General features: G+C 43.1%; 1 protein-coding gene across 1 annotated transcript in view; it reads left to right on the plus strand.

The window, feature by feature from the left end:
• Positions 1 to 15,864, plus strand: part of LOC122553882 (putative transmembrane protein INAFM2) — a 37,633-nt gene extending 21,769 nt beyond the window's left edge. Inside the window, exon 2 of the mRNA XM_043698341.2 lies at positions 14,813 to 15,864. The gene's annotated coding sequence lies outside the window, so the exon portion shown is untranslated. The remainder of the gene's footprint in view (positions 1 to 14,812) is intronic.
• Positions 15,865 to 16,632: the final 768 nt, after the last annotated feature.

Consider the following 16,632-nt stretch of genomic DNA (forward strand, 5'->3'; position numbering starts at 1 on the left):
GCCAAAAATCCCTTACCAGCTTCTAAATGATAAGCAGCTATTAAGAGGCACGATGTGTCCTATGAGAGACAAATATGATAATACGCTTAAATGTACTGGGCAAGTACTTTGTTTTGGCATTTCCTAAGGAAAAGGATGTTGCCAAACTATTGTAGGAAAGTTGGTAAAGATTTGAGAAAGACTGACGATGCTTAGATTGGATAAGTTGTTTTGCATGCACCACCAGGTAAGTGAAAGGAAATTGAGATAGAAACGGTGTAAAGGAATTGCCATAATTCTAACTATCTTCTCTAGATACTACTGTAATGTATCAGTGGATTGGAGAGTGGCAAATATGTTTTCCTTTATTAGTTCTTGGAATGTGGGTGTCACTGGCAAAGGCCAATATTAGTTGCCCATCCCTAACTGCCTGTGAATGAGTAGCTTGCTGGGTGATTTCAGAGGGCAGTTAAGAGTCAACTACATAGCTATGGGTCTGGAGTTACATGCAGGCCATACCAGATAAGGTTAAGCAGATTTTTCTTCCCTTAAGGAAGATGGGTTTTAAAAGATATCAATGATAATCCTATTAGTTGAATTTAAATTTCAGCAGCTGCCACAGTGAGTGAGCAGCAGGATATTTTATTTAGGCCTCTGGTTAACCAGTCCAGTGACATTACCACCATACACTCCCTTGTGCTATGATTAAAGACATGTGGAATCTAATTAGAAAGTTTAAAATTGCAGCCTTTTAAGTAAAAGCCAGCAGGATTCTACATATCCAAGTCCTTACCTGGACTTCAAATAATATCTTCACTAGTTATATCCACAAAAATAATAAATAAAAATCCACATCGTTCAGCCTTGTTCATTTGACGTACAACTGGTCTTTAACGATGATGTGAGTAGGCAATGCTGTTGAACAACCAAAAAAAAGCCCAAAATACTAAAATCTATATGATTGTTAAATTATTAATCATTTGTTTATGTTACAGTTTCTATTTTCACCTCGATCTTTACTTATGTAAGTTTTTTTAGAAAGTGATTTGACTATTTGTCCCTTTCTCTGGATGTGGCTTGTTAAAATTCTTTGCAATTGACTATTTTGACAGCTTGATGACAATGCTGTAACTCAATGTTGGGAATCCCACTACCTCTCTTGTGCAGTCAGTTGTGGAGCAAAGCTATTGTCACAGCAATTGCTACATCTCTCAGCACAAAAATAAATGGTTTAAAATAAAATCAAGTCTTAAATGTTTAGATATTTTGAAGAATCAGAATTTGGAAAATATATGCTGGCTGGTCTAGTAACTTGATGGAATTTTATTTGTCTGTTGTTAAATATTCCAATTAAAATGTCACAAAATACTGCTTCCAAAGCTTTCTCACATATAAACTGCTGGCTTCTTACCATTTCACAGAGACTAATCATTTTTGTAACCACGCATCAAAAGATTGCTATATAGTCATTACAACTTGCAGGTCTGCACTAATTAGCCTGTTGGATTCAGAGTTGCAAGTTGGTCCAAAATGTAATGGAAAATACCTTTTACTATCTACCCATACAGTAGAGTGGACCATGATTTGTAACAATGAAATTTGCTGAGTGTCTCCTGGAAGCTGTGACCCTGCATGATTCCTTTTACACTTCATGGACAGAGGCAAGATACTGCAGATATTAGAAATCTGAAGTGAAACAGAAAATGCTGGAAATACTAAAATGTGGCAGTATTTTTGGAGAGAGAAACAGAGCTAATGCTTCCGATGTGTGATGCTGACCTGAAACATTAACTCTGCACAGATTCTGCATAACCTGCTGAGCATTTCCTGATTTTTTTTCAAGGAATATCTCTTGTTCTCCAACGAATTTTCCCATGCCAAGCTGTCTATATGATGCTGTGTTGCTGGAAGATCTTATGTCCGAAACGTCGATTCTCCTGTTCCTTGGATGCTGCCTGACCTGCTGCGCTTTTCCAGCAACACATTTTCAGCTCTGATCTCCAGCATCTGCAGTCCTCACTTTCTCTTCTGTCTATATGATGCAGTTTCTTCCCTCAATCTGATAGGTTCAAATAAATTAATCAAATTCAGCATATTAAGTAGGTTGCCAGATTACAGTACTAAATCCTACTATTTTGAAATGATATAAAAAGTATCAACTTCTATCTAAACAACATCGTTTACAAACTTGACATCCCTACATGCTATCTATCCAATTTAAATAGTTTAACTAAGATGCAGGTTTTAGTTGCGTGTATAGCAGATGCTTCAGGTTATGTGTAGGAATTTAAAGTTCAAAGTTACTGCTGATGGTAACCATAGACACTGATATTCCTTGTCCGCTATGTAGCAGAGATCTGGTGTTTAAAATAAAAATGAACTTTGTATTTGTAGAGCACCTGTACAATCTCAGGCTGTTCCAATATATGCGTCCATTTACAAAGTACTTTGGAATTGTAGTTATCTGTTGTAATATGGAAAGCTATATTGCTTACAGCAAATTCACACAATTAGATAACAGTTAGATTATCAATTTTAATTATACTGGTTGAGGGATATGTATTGAGCAGGATACGAAGGCACAATTTGCTGACTTTCTTCAAAATAATGCGGTAGGACCTTTTATATCCATCAGAGAGGGAAAGCAAAGCAGAAATACAGCAGAATTGGGAGCAGCAATAGACCACTTGCCTCTTCAGCTACTCGATAAGATCATGACTTGAGCTCCATTTTCTTGTCAGTCCCCATAACCGACTCCCTTTTTACAATCAAAAATAAGTCCAATTCAGCCTTGAACATGTTCGGTGGCCCAGTCTTCACTACTCTGGAGATGAAAATTCCATAGACTAACTACTGAGAGAAAAAAGAAGTCTCATAACAATCTTAAATGTGCAATACTTAGTTTAAAACTATGGTCCTAAGCTCTAGACCCCTCAAGGGGAAACATCCTTTCAATATCTATCCTGTCAAGACCCCTTAGAGTTCGATGTTTCAGTAAAATCACTTCTCATTCTCCAAAATTTTAATGTCCAAGTCTGACCACCTAAATTCTATTCCTGATGAAGGGCTTAGGCCAAAACGTCAACTCTCCTGCTCCTCGGATGCTGCCTAACCTGCTGTGCTTTTCCAGGATCACACATTTTGACTCTGATCTCCAGCATCTGCCATCCTCACTGTTTTCTGAACTCTTATGATATCAAGAATTGAGTCGACCTGTTCCTAACTGGAGAACAGAGTGGTGCTGGAAAAGAGGTAAAAACAATGACTGCAGATGCTGGAAACCAGATTCTGGATCAGTGGTGCTGGAAGAGCACAGCAATTCAGGCAGCATCCGAAGACAGGCAAAATCGACGTTTCGGGCAAAAGCCCTTCATCAGGAATAAAGGCAGAGAGCCTGAAGCGTGGAGAGATAAGCTAGAGGAGGGTGGGGGTGGGGAGAGAGTGGCCTAGAATACAATAGGTCAGTGGGGGAGGAGATGAAGGTGATAGGTCAGGGAGGAGAGGGTGGAGTGGATAGGTGGAAAAGGAGCTGGGCAGGTCGGACAAGTCCGGACAGGTCAGGGGATCGAGTTGCTGGAGGTAAGAAGCTAGGATGAGGTGGGGGAAGGGGAAATGAGGAAACTGTTGAAATCCACATTGATGCCCTGGGGTTGAAGTGTTCCGAGGCGGAAGATGAGGCGTTCTTCCTCCAGGCGTCTGGTGGTGAGGGAGCGGCGGTGGAGGAGGCCCAGCACCTCCATGTCCTCGGCAGAGTGGGAGGGGGAGTTGAAATGTTGGGCCACGGGGCGGTTTGGTTGATTGGTGCGGTTGTCTCGGAGATGTTCCCTAAAGCGCTCTGCTAGGAGGCGCCCAGTCTCCCCAATGTAGAGGAAACCGCATCGGGAGCAACGGATACAATAGATGATATTAGTGGATGTGCAGGTAAAACTTTGGATGTGGAAAGCTCCTTTGGGGCCTTGGATAGAGGTGAGGGAGGAGGTGTGGGCGCAGGTTTTACAGTTCCTGCGGTGGCAGGGGAAAGTGCCAGGATGGGAGGGTGGGTCGTAGTGGGGTGTGGACCTGACCAGGTAGTCACGGAGGGAACGGTCTTTGCGGAAGGCGGAGAGGGGTGGGGAGGGAAATATATCCCTGGTGGTGGGGTCTGTTTGGAGGTGGCGGAAATGTCGGCGGATGATTTGGTTTATGCGAAGGTTGGTAGGGTGGAAGGTGAGCACCAGGGGCGTTCTGTCCTTGTTGCGGTTGGAGGGGTTGGGTCTGAGGGCGGAGATGCGGGATGTGACACACGTATGGGCCCCAGCTATGCCTGTCTCTTTGTTGGCTACGTAGAGCAGTTGATCTTCCGTAATTACACCGGCACCACTCCCCACCTCTTCCTCCGCTACATTGATGACTGCATTGGCGCCACCTCATGCTCCCGCGAGGAAGTTGAGCAATTCATCAACTTCACCAACACATTCCACCCTGACCTTAAATTTACCTGGACCATCTCTGACACCTCCCTCCCCTTTCTGGACCTCTCCATCTCCATCAGTGACGACCGACTTGACACTGACATCTTCTACAAACCCACCGACTCCCACAGCTACCTGGATTACACCTCTTCCCACCCTACCTCTTGCAAAAATGCCATCCCGTATTCCCAATTCCTCCGCCTCTGCCGTATCTGCTCCCAGGAGGAGCGGTTCCACCATAGAACACACCAGATGGCCTCCTTCTTTAGAGACCGCAATTTCCCTTCCCACGTGGTTAAAGATGCCCTCCAACGCATCTCATCCACATCCCGCACCTCCGCCCTCAGACCCAACCCCTCCAACCGCAACAAGGACAGAACGCCCCTGGTGCTCACCTTCCACCCTACCAACCTTCGCATAAACCAAATCATCCGCCGACATTTCCGCCACCTCCAAACAGACCCCACCACCAGGGATATATTTCCCTCCCCACCCCTCTCCGCCTTCCGCAAAGACCGTTCCCTCCGTGACTACCTGGTCAGGTCCACGCCCCCCTACGACCCACCCTCCCATCCTGGCACTTTCCCCTGCCAACGCAGGAACTGTAAAACCTGCGCCCACACCTCCTCCCTCACCTCTATCCAAGGCCCCAAAGGAGCTTTCCACATCCATCAAAGTTTTACCTGCACATCCACTAATATCATCTATTGTATCCGTTGCTCCCGATGCGGTCTCCTCTACATTGGGGAGACTGGGCGCCTCCTAGCAGAGCGCTTTAGGGAACATCTCCGAGACAACCGCACCAATCAACCAAACCGCCCCGTGGCCCAACATTTCAACTCCCCCTCCCACTCTGCCGAGGATATGGAGGTGCTGGGCCTCCTCCACCGCCGCTCCTTCACCACCAGATGCCTGGAGGAAGAACGCCTCATCTTCCGCCTCGGAACACTTCAACCCCAGGGCATCAATGTGGATTTCAACAGTTTCCTCATTTCCCCTTCCCCCACCTCATCCTAGCTTCTAACCTCCAGCAACTCGATCCCCTGACCTGTCCGGACTTGTCCGACCTGCCCAGCTCCTTTTCCACCTATCCACTCCACCCTCTCCTCCCTGACCTATCACCTTCATCTCCTCCCCCACTGACCTATTGTACTCTGGGCCACTCTCTCCCCACCCCCACCCTCCTCTAGCTTATCTCTCCACGCTTCAGGCTCTCTGCCTTTATTCCTGATGAAGGGCTTTTGCCCGAAACGTCGATTTTGCCTGTCTTCGGATGCTGCCTGAATTGCTGTGCTCTTCCAGCACCACTGATCCAGAACCTGGTGCTGGAAAAGCACAGCAGGTCAGGCAGCATTCAAGGAGCAGGAAAATCAACGTTTCGGGCAAAAGCCCTTCATCAGGAATAGAGGTAGGAAGCCTCCAGGGTGGAGAGATGGGTGGGGGGGTGGGGCTGGGGAGAAGGTAGCAATGAGTACAATACATGAATGGGGGTGGGGATGATTGTGCACCATAGTCTCAAGGCATTCTAATTAAGATCTTGTTCAGCAACTTTTCTCTACTTTTGAACCTGCTACCCTTGCAATGAACAGCAACATTTCATCCGTTGCCTTGATCACTTGTTAGACTGACATGTCACCTTTTTGTAATTCATGAGTACCCGGATCACTCTACACTGCAACATTCTTTGGTGGCTCTCGATTTAAATGTATTGATTTGTTTTTAATTCTTTCTTCCAAAGTGTATAAGTTCATACCGTGCAGCATTATACTTCATCTGCCAGATTAATGCCTACTCAACTAAGCTATCCAAATCCTCTTGCAAACTCTGTACCCTTTCATGACTTACTTTCTTCCCTGTCATTGTGTCGTAGTGTTGTACAGCAGGCCCTTCAGTCCAACCAGTCCGTGCTGACCAGATATCATAAATTAATCTGCTTTTTCTGATCTAGGGTGGATTGGTTTGAGGAAAAGCTTTGAGCCAATTTCAGCTGCATTATACAAATCCCCCCCAAAGATAATAGTTGATGGCTTCTCTTGAAATAAGGTAAAAGACAAAACACATGTTCTAATAGAGTCCCAATGTGGCAAGGCTGTGATGACATACTATACTTAAGTTGTGATCTACAAAATACCTCCTAGGGAAATATCCTTTTCTGCTGATTGGAACGAAACATGCCCACGTATGGCTGGATGTGCTTGATATCAGGCTTGTGTACGCAGTGCTAAAAGTAGTTCAGTGACCTAACCAGGCCAGGAAAGGTGAGTATGGTGAGGTTCAAAGTGTACTGGTGATGTCACTGGACTAGTAATCCTAATGCTTTGGGGATATGGGTTCGAAAAACATGTTTCGAAATCTGTCATCCTTTCCTGGGCTGGCGTACGTGTGACTTCTGATCCACAGCAATGTGTGTGGTTGATTCTTATCTGCCCAAAGGCCCAAGCAAGCCACTCAGTTCAATGATTAATTTAGGATAGGCAATAAATGCTGGCCAAGCCAGTAATTCCAATATCCCATGATGACATTTTTTAAAAAAAGCTACATTCAGATGTGAATACAAGCTGTCCTCCCTCAAGCTGCTTGAAGCCTCCATCTGTATATTATTTCTGTAATGCCAACTTCGTCTTGCAGCTGCCCACACACTTGTTCACATCCATCTGTCCACGCTAATCTTAAACTAACTTCACACCTCTTTCATTGTACCCATCAATGATGAAAGTTCATCCGTCTGTATAACACATACCATTACACGCAGTAACAGGTCCCTTCTTGCCTCACTGGCAAGGGAAGACCATGCATAACCCTTGGAAGGGGCAAACAACATGATATGCCAGAGATCAGTCAAAATTTGTGCCTGGACATGGAAGATGGAAGGGCTCTCTAGGGTACCTGATGCTGGAATAACACATGTCACATCCATAGGGCATACAACATTCATATTAATTTAGTACAAACTATGGGCAATCAGCCACAAATGCAAGCCTGGGCACAGCACATCACTGGTTGTTAAGTGGACAGACTGGCAAACATGGGATTAACTACCTGTATGAAGTAGGAACAAATACATAGCCTGCAAACGTGTCCTTGAAGGAAATTCAGGGTAGTTTGACAGTCACTGGTAGCACGTTGTCTTCCAAAAGGCTGCACGTGTCTGCCACAAGTTATAGCAGTGAAGTATTACTGCTTTCACTTGCCTGCTTTGTGCACCAGCTGTGTTTTTTTTAGATTACTTAGTGTGGAAACAGGCCTTTCGGCCCAACAAGCCCACACCGACTCTCTGAAGTGCAACCCACCCAGACCCATTCCCCCACATTTACCCCTTCACCTAACACTACGGGCAATTTAGCATGGCCAATTCACCTAACTTGCACATTTTTGGACTGTGGGAGGAAACCGGAGCACCCGGAGGAAACCCACGCAGACACAGGGAGAATGTGCAAACTCCACACAGACACGCCCAAGGCGGGAATTGAACGCAGGTCTCCTGACGCTGTGAGGCAGCAGTGCTAACCACTGTGCCATCGTGCTGCCCACTTTTGCTGCTTCAGTTATCAGTGTTACAGAGGTGCCCTTTGGAAAATTGATGACTGCTTCTCCATCCAGGATGTGGTCTGCAGCCTGTAAGCTTTAATGTGGCAGTGTTTCTGCCATGTTTCAATGTTGGTAACTCGTCAGTGGCAGGTTAGAATCTTGCTAAATCTTTGGATTTAGGATCATAGCGAGGTACATTACGGAAACACCCTTTGGTCCAACACGTCCATGCCGACCAGATATTCTAAATTCATCCAGTCCCATTTGCCAGCATTTAGCCTATATCCCTCTAAATTCTTCCTACTCGTGTATCCTATCACGTACACTACCGATTTTGATGCATTCTGCAAACTTACTAACCATACCTCCTATTCAGCTGCTGATATATAGCACTGACCTATCACAATCATTTCTACCTTTCCCCCAGACCTGATGAAGAGTTAAGCCCGAAATGTTTACTCTCTCTCCTCAGATGCTGTGTGACCTGCTGTGCTTTTTCCAGCACTGCTCTTTGACTGGCTTCTCCAGCATCTGCTGTCTTCACTATCTCGTAGTTTGTAGCTATAAAGCCGTTTTCTATTTGAGGCATTGTCACTGCTGGAACATGTGACAGGTAGGGGCAATGGAGTCGTGGCATTGTCACTAAATTGCTAAACCCAGAGATGCTGGTAATGTCCTGGGTATCAGGTTCAAATCTCACTATAGCAGATAAAGTTGAATTCAATACAATCTGGAATTAAATGTTAAGTTATGACCATGAAGCAATTATTGATTGTCACAAAAGCCCATCTAGGTAAAAGTGAGGACTGCAGATGTTCGAAATCAGATTCGAGAGTGTGGTGCTGGAAAAGCACAGCAGGTCGGGCAGCATCTGAGGAGCAAAAGAGTAGATGTTTCAGGCTTAATCTTTCATCAAGGCTCCATCTCCTCAATAACCTCCGACTCCCCACCCCCAACACCTCATCTTCACCATAGAACCCCCAACCTAACCACTTAGCCACCATGCCACCTTTACTGCTATTATATCCAGTTACTCATGAGGAAAATTACATGGCAGAAGTTACACAACCACCTACTTCATATTTGAACATTTCTATAATAGAGACCTCGGTTCAGGATTCCATTTGTTTCTTCCAGCTAGTTCTGCCATTCAGTTAAATCACAGCCAATCATATTTGGCATTTTCAAATTTCCCACAGCCTCAGCAGCTTTTTGGGAGATGAGGCAGAGAATCTCACATTTCTCTCTCGAGTGAAGAAAAGCTCCATGACCCCTGAATGGCCTAGCTCTTAATTTGAAGTTATACGCACTGCACCCCCCCCCCCCCATTCCAAAAGAGTTTTCTCTTTGATCGGATTCTTCAATCATGCAAAATATCTTAATTAGATATCCCCCCAACCCAATCTTCTAAATTCAAACGGAATAGAAGTCTAGCCTGCATTACTTATCTTATTCTTTAACTACTTTAACCCCAGACATACCTAAAGATGAAGTGTTGACCTGGTCAAGCAACCAAATAGGTAGCCAGCATTTGGCCTATATATCCCCCTAAATTTATATGCCAGACAACATTAACAACAAATGATAGACAGAGCTAAGCAATTCCATAACCTACGGATCAGATCTAAGCTCTGCTGTACTGCCACATCCAGTTGTGGACGGTGGTGGAGTATTAATCAACTCACTGGAGGAAGAGGTGGTGGTGATGGAATGTCCAGTATACTAAAAGCAGGACAAATCCAACCCCAGCCAATTACAGCCCATCAGCCTACACTCGATCATCAGTAAAGTGATTGAAAGGTGTCACCAATAGTGCTATCAAACAGTATCTCCTCAGTGAGACCCAGTTTGGGTTCCACCAGCTTGCTGGATGTTATTTCAACAATTCTTTTCAGACATGGACAAAAAAAAAGTTGCATGCCAGAGGCAAGGTGGTGATGAGAGCCCTTGACGTCAAGGAGCCCTAAAAAACCAATAAGAATGGGGATCAGGCAAACTCTTTTCTGGTTGGAGTTATGCCTGGCACATTGGAAGATGGAAAAGCACTGCAGGTCAGGCAGCATCCAAATGCCCTAGGGCTTTTGCCCGAAACGTCGATTTTCCTGCTCCTCGAATGCCGCCTGATCTGCAGTGCTTTTCCATCACTATACTCTAGATTCTAATCTCCAGCATCTGCAGTACTCACTTTTGCCACCTTGGAAGATGGTTGTGGTTGCTGGACATCAGTCATCTCAGCTCCAGGACATGTCTGCAGGAGTTCCACAGAGTGGTGTCATAGGCCCAACCATCTTAAGCTGCATCATCAATGAACTTCCCTCCATCATAAGTTCAGAAGTGGGGATGTTCACTGATGAATGCACAATGTACAGCACCATTCACAACTTCTCAGATACTGAAGCAGTCCATGTTCGAATTTATCATCACCATTGCTGAAATCCCCACATCCAAGGGGTTACCATTGACCATAAAGTGAACTGAACTATCCCTATATAAACTGTGATCACAATAGCAAGTCAGACGCTATGCAGTGATTAATTCATCCCGACTCCCAAAGCCTGTCTACCATTTACGAGGCATGAGCCGGGAGTGTGGTCAAATGTTATCCAGTTGCTAAATTGACAAGATGGACCACTTGTTTTTTCATCATCTCCACCAATGAATTACAGTAACAGCAATGTGTACCATTTACACAATGCACAGTAACAACTCACCAAGGCCCCTTAGACAGCATCTTCCAAATCATTGACCAGTACTGTCTCAAAAGATATAGCAGCAGATATATCGGAACAGCATCTGCAAGCTCCCCTCCAAGCAACTCACTGTCTAGACTTGCAAATATATCACTGGTCTTTCATTGTCACTGGGTCAAATTCCTGCAACATTCCCCCTACCAATTTACCTAAAACAAATCATCACTACCTTCTGAAGAGAAATGGGGTGGTCAACATATGTTGACATAGCACTGTAAACCCTTGTCTCAAGAGTAAATAGCTAAACTTTCTAGATATTATGGAGGATTCCTTTGGTTTGGAAAATAGTGAATGTAACTTCTTTTAATAAAAATGGGGGAAACAGGCCAATTAGCCTAACATCTGTAATAGGGAAAATATCAGAGGGTATTATTCAAAGATGTTAGGCAAGAATGTTTAAGAAAATTCAACAAAAGTCAATATTGTTCTGTGAAAGGAAAGTGTGATCTTTGAAGAAGTAACTGTACTGTGGATAAAGGGGCTCTGGCTATAGTGTTTTTAGATTACCAGAAGACAGTTGATGAGGTACCATATCAAAGGTTATTGTGAAAAAAACTCTTAGTGTGGAGCATAATATAGTGGCACAGATAAATAATTGGAGAAGGAAACAGTTTGTTCAGTAATTTTCTGGTTGGAAAGATTTTAATGTGTGTGCCACAGGGATTGGGCTGGGTTTCAACTTCTTACAAGTCATTTGAAAGGAACCAAAGGCAGGGTTGCTATATTTTATGTTAACCCAAAGTAGGAAAGTAAGTTGTGAAGAGGACATAATCCATCTGTAACACTTGTAGTTACATTTAAGTGAATGGGTAAAGATTTGGGAAATGGACTATAATGTGGGAAAGTTTGTAATTGTTTGTTTTGGCAGGAGAAATGAAATAAAGAATATTATGAAAATAGAGTTATCACAGAGCTCTAATTTGTACAAGGATCTGGCATCCGACTGCATGATTTGCAAAAGGATAGGAAAGGGGATATTCAGGTACAGCAAGTTGGTAGAAAGTCTAATAGTATATTACCACTTACGATAAAGGAAATTGAATACAAAAGTAGGGAGGCTATGCTCCAGTAATACAGAGCATTGTTGTGATCAAATCTGGAGTACGGTGTACAGTATTGGTCTTCTTATTTGAGCAAGGATATAAATGGGTTGGAACAGTTCAGAGAAAACTTGCCAAACTAATACCTGCAATGAGTTGTCTTATGAGAAGTGGTTGGACAGGCTAGGCCTGTAGTTTAGAAAAGATGAGCTGATTGAAAAACAAGATCCCAAAGGGTCTTGACATGGTGGATCTGGAAAGGATGAACAATCTAGAACAAAGGGTCACTGTTTAAAAATAAGAGCTTGCCCAAAAGGAAGCAGAGTCTGTGAATGTTTTAAGACAGCGACAAGTTCTTCATGTGCAAGGAAGTGAAAGTTTGAGTGTAGACGGGAATGTGGATTTGAAATTGCAGTCAGATCAGTCATGGTCTTATTAAATGGTGGGGGTAGGGTGGAGATGCTGGGTGGTCCTACTTGTGCCCCTAACTCATATGTTCATAATGTCCATAATGTAGGAAGTCCACACAGCAAACTTACATACAAAACAGTGTGACAGTGACCAATCATCTGTTTGAGGGAGAACTATTGTCCAGACTACCAGAGAGAATACCCTTGTTCTTTTTTGAAATCCTTGAGTGAGATTGTTTACAGCCACAAAAGTGCAAAAAAGATCTGATTCATTGACTCCTCATTGACACGTGATAACTCCAACAGTACACCCAGTACTGCACTCTAAATGTTCCCCTAGGCTTTGTGCTCATGTGTCTGGGTTGAATTTGAATCTACAGAGGAACATTGATTATCTGGCATTCAATTATCCAAATTTCGGATTATCTGGCAAGATCGCAAGATCCCCATGCTTGGCTAAACTATGTTATCCAGCATTCGATTAACTTGTCCTTCAGATAAATGAGGTTCCTCCGTACAAACTTTTGTTCCAAATGAGTGCAGTACTAAATAAGTCTTAAATGATATCCAGCAGGAAACCTGATAATACCCGACCGTGTCTAATTTATAACTTGACTCCACTTTTAAACACATTAAATTTGAATTGCTTATCATTCTATCAAAACAGCAATTTGACCTTGTGTAGCAGAGAATGATAACAATTGATGGGGAACATTTTCCATAGCTTAAGAAGTTAAGCAAGTTTATCTACAGAATGCATTCAAATAAGACAGATCATGTTTGTAAAAGTGAAAAACAACTACAATAAGGTTACTTAAGTGAAATTTCAAGACACTAAGGGAAAATGGGAGCAGAAGAGTACACTCAAAAGCTAGAAGCTGCATAAACATACATCACTTTCCCAAGGAGCTTTGCTTAATTGTCTTGAAATGCATAAAAGTGGATAAATCCCCAGGGCCTGATCAGGTGTACCCTAGAACTCTGTGGAAAGCTAGAGAAGTGATTGATAGCCCCTTGCTGAAATACTTGTATCATCGATAGTCACAGGTGAGGTGGACTGGAGTTTAGCTAATGTGGTGCCACTATTTAAGAAAGGTGGTAAGGACAAGACAGGGAACTATAGACTGGTGAACCTGACATTGGTAGGCAAGTTGTTTAGAAATAATCCTGTGGGATAGGATGTACGTGTAATTGGAAAGGCAAGGTCTGATTAGGGATAGTCAACATGGCTTTGTGCGTGGGAAATCATGTCTCACAAACTTGATTGAGTTTTTTGAAGAAGTAACAAAGGAGGATTGATGAGGGCAGAGCAGTAGACGTGATCTATATTGACTTCAGTAAGGCGTTTGACAAGGTTCCCCACGGGAGACTGGTTAGCATGGTTTGAGCTCATGGAATACAGGGAGAACAGCCATTTGGACCAAGAGCTGGCTGAAAGGTAGAAGACAGAGGGTTATGGTGGAGGGTTGTTTTTCAGACTCCAGGCCTGTGACTAGTGGAGTGCCACAAGGATGGGTGTTGGGTCCACTAGTTTTCATCATTTATATAAATTATTTAGATGTAACCGTAAGAGGTCTAGTTAGTAAATTTGCAGATGATACCAAAACTGGAGCTGTAGTGGACAGCGAAAAAGGTTACCTTGGATTACAATGGGATCTTGATCAGATGGGGTTTAATTTAGATAAATGCAAGGTGCTGCATTTTGGGAAAGCAAATCTTGGCAGGACTTATACACTTAATGGTAATGTCCTAGGGAGTGTTGCTGAACAAAGAGACCTTGGAGTGCAGGTACTTAGCTCGTTGAAAGTAGAGTCGCAGGTAGATAGGATAGTGAGAAGGCGTTTGGTATGCTTTCCTTTATTGGTCACAGTATTGAGTACAGGAATTGGGAGGACATGTTGCAGCTGTACAGGACATTGGTTTGGCTACTTTTGGAATATTGTGAGAAATTCTGGTCTCCTTCCTATCGGAAGGATGTTGTGAAACTTGAAAGGGTTCAGAAAAGATTTACAAGGATGTTGCCAGGGTTGGAGAATTTGAACTATTTGGAGAGGTTGAATAGGCTGGGACTGTTTTCCCTGGTGCATTGTAGGCTGAGGGTGACCTTCTAGAGGTTTATAAAATCATGAGGGGCATGGATAGGATAAATAGGCAAGCTCTTTTCCCTGGGGTGGGGGAGTCCAGAACTAGTGGGCATAGGGTGGTATGTGTAATGAACTGCCAGAGGAGGTGTTGGAGGCTAGTACAATTGCAACATTTAAAAGGCATGTGGATGGGTATATGATTAGGAAGGGTTTGGAGGGATATGGGCCAGGTGCTGGCAGGTGGGACTAGGTTGGGTTGGGATATCCGGTTGTCATGGATGAGTTGGACCGAAGAGTCTGTTTCTATGCTGTACATCTCTGTGACTCTTGAGACAACATACCACACTAGAATCTGCTGCTGACTCTGGGAAGATTATGAAAAAAAAAGATTGTCACTTGAACCATAAGATTCCAGCCATGCTTATAACATTTCTCGTATGAGTTCTGATAACTATCAGCAAAATATCATAGGTTGAGAATCGCATTGTTCATTATAAAGTTGTACTTTTCTTCTTCAATTATTGTAAATTTGAAAGGTGATAATGAAACTGCCTTTCTGCCTTTCTGCAGATGAACTCTCGACATCCCAGGATTGAGTTGCTGCATGATGCCATCACAGTTTCTTAGGACAATTAGAAAGGTTTCCGATGACGAGCAGAGACAATATTCTAATTGTGATAGAATTCAAGTCTACACAGGCGACTATGCTGCTGAGGAAAAGAAGACCAATACATCCAATCATCCATATGGATTGTCTCTGGACTATACCATGCCAGCTGTCTTTACCATAATGGACCTAAGATTCACTGACCAACATTCCAGCCTTGTATCTGGGGAACATTAGAGGCAGCTCTGCAAAATGCCACAGCCTGCAGTCTAGTGCCATGACTATATTGTATAGCAGTGTATATTTAGTTGAATGGATATAGCAGACATATCTGAATTTGTCACCCATGTTCTCAGAAATGGCAGCTTCATATAGCAACTCAGAACAATTCCCGAGTCAAACTACTCAGTAAACACATGTAAAACCAGCAGGCCTCTGCTCTTGAGCTCCAGGATGTGGCTATTCAGAGTCCTTGAACTCTCTGAAAGCCATTCTGCAGGGATTGCAAGCCAAAGCCTCCCCTACCCACCAAACTAGACCATCAACACAGGGATGATCCTTTGATCCCATCAAAACATCATAGCTGATCCTATATCAACGTGGGAATAAAATATAGTTTACAGTATATTTCCTCGTAATATGTCCAAAACAGTGGATATTAAAATATTTATACATATTTATACTGAAGTATAGAGGTAATGAAGTGAACCTTTGTAAAGATATTGATTTCTTAGGGCTTTTTCTTTTTGTGACATTCTGCAGTGAGGTTGGCTACACTTATGTGGTGCGTGGAAATAAAACAAATATTTATTTACTTGTAAACTGTCTACTTAACTAAATAAGGTTAATTTTGTCACTGCTACAGCTGGAGTATTATCAGAAACAAATGGCAAGGTTTCTTGTCTATCTGCATAATGCAAGCCTCAACATCAGGTTCACTCAAACATAAGATGACCTTCTCTTCCAGGTCCTGCTTTCATAAGTGTATTGATGCAGTAAAGAACTTTAGACTCTGTTGGATCTTGCATCTTCTTTTTCGTGCAAACTCCCTCCCCTTGGCTGATCTGTCCAATGTGGAGAAAATACATTTGTAAAAGCAAGAGAGGAATGTAAGTAAAACTCTATTATTTTGTCATGCCTTAAGGATTTTTTAAAGGACATTACTGACTCATGCAACACATGCTTCTCCAGCAACACATTTCCATCTCTGATCTCCAGCATCTGCAGACCTCATTTTCTCTTCATTACTGACTCATGTCAGTCAGCTTCATTGTGCCCTCTCGTGATATACAATACTTTGAACTTTTCCGGTGAGGACATGAAACAGTAATCAGTGGAGGAATATGAGTCAACTTTTTTTCTCAGCCAAGGGAAAGCCATCTTACCACGGCCTAAAGATTGAACTTGGGATCTTCCTAGGTGTTCTGCCATGCACCAAGTAGCACATAAATGCACAAAGAGTTGAGGTAGACCATTCAATTAGATCATTAGCCGATCTGATAATCAAGTCAACTTTCCTGCCCTTTTTCCATAGCCCTTGATTCCCTTTCTGATATATTCTGATTTCTGAACAACATTACAATCCTCTGCAGTGAAGCATTCCACAGATTTTCTACCTTAGGAGAAGAAAATCCTCATCTCTGTCCTAACTGGGATGGCCCCTTATGCTGAGATAATACAATCCATTCCTGGACTCTCCCACAAGGGGCAACAAACTCTCTGTATTTACCCTGTCAGGTCCCCTCAGAATATTGTATGTTTCAATAAGGTCGCTTCTGAATTT

This window comes from Chiloscyllium plagiosum, unplaced genomic scaffold (genome assembly GCF_037043375.1).
Source record: "Chiloscyllium plagiosum isolate Xiang-an unplaced genomic scaffold, Cpla_swu_hap1 HiC_scaffold_8, whole genome shotgun sequence".
Lineage (NCBI taxonomy): Eukaryota > Metazoa > Chordata > Chondrichthyes > Orectolobiformes > Hemiscylliidae > Chiloscyllium > Chiloscyllium plagiosum.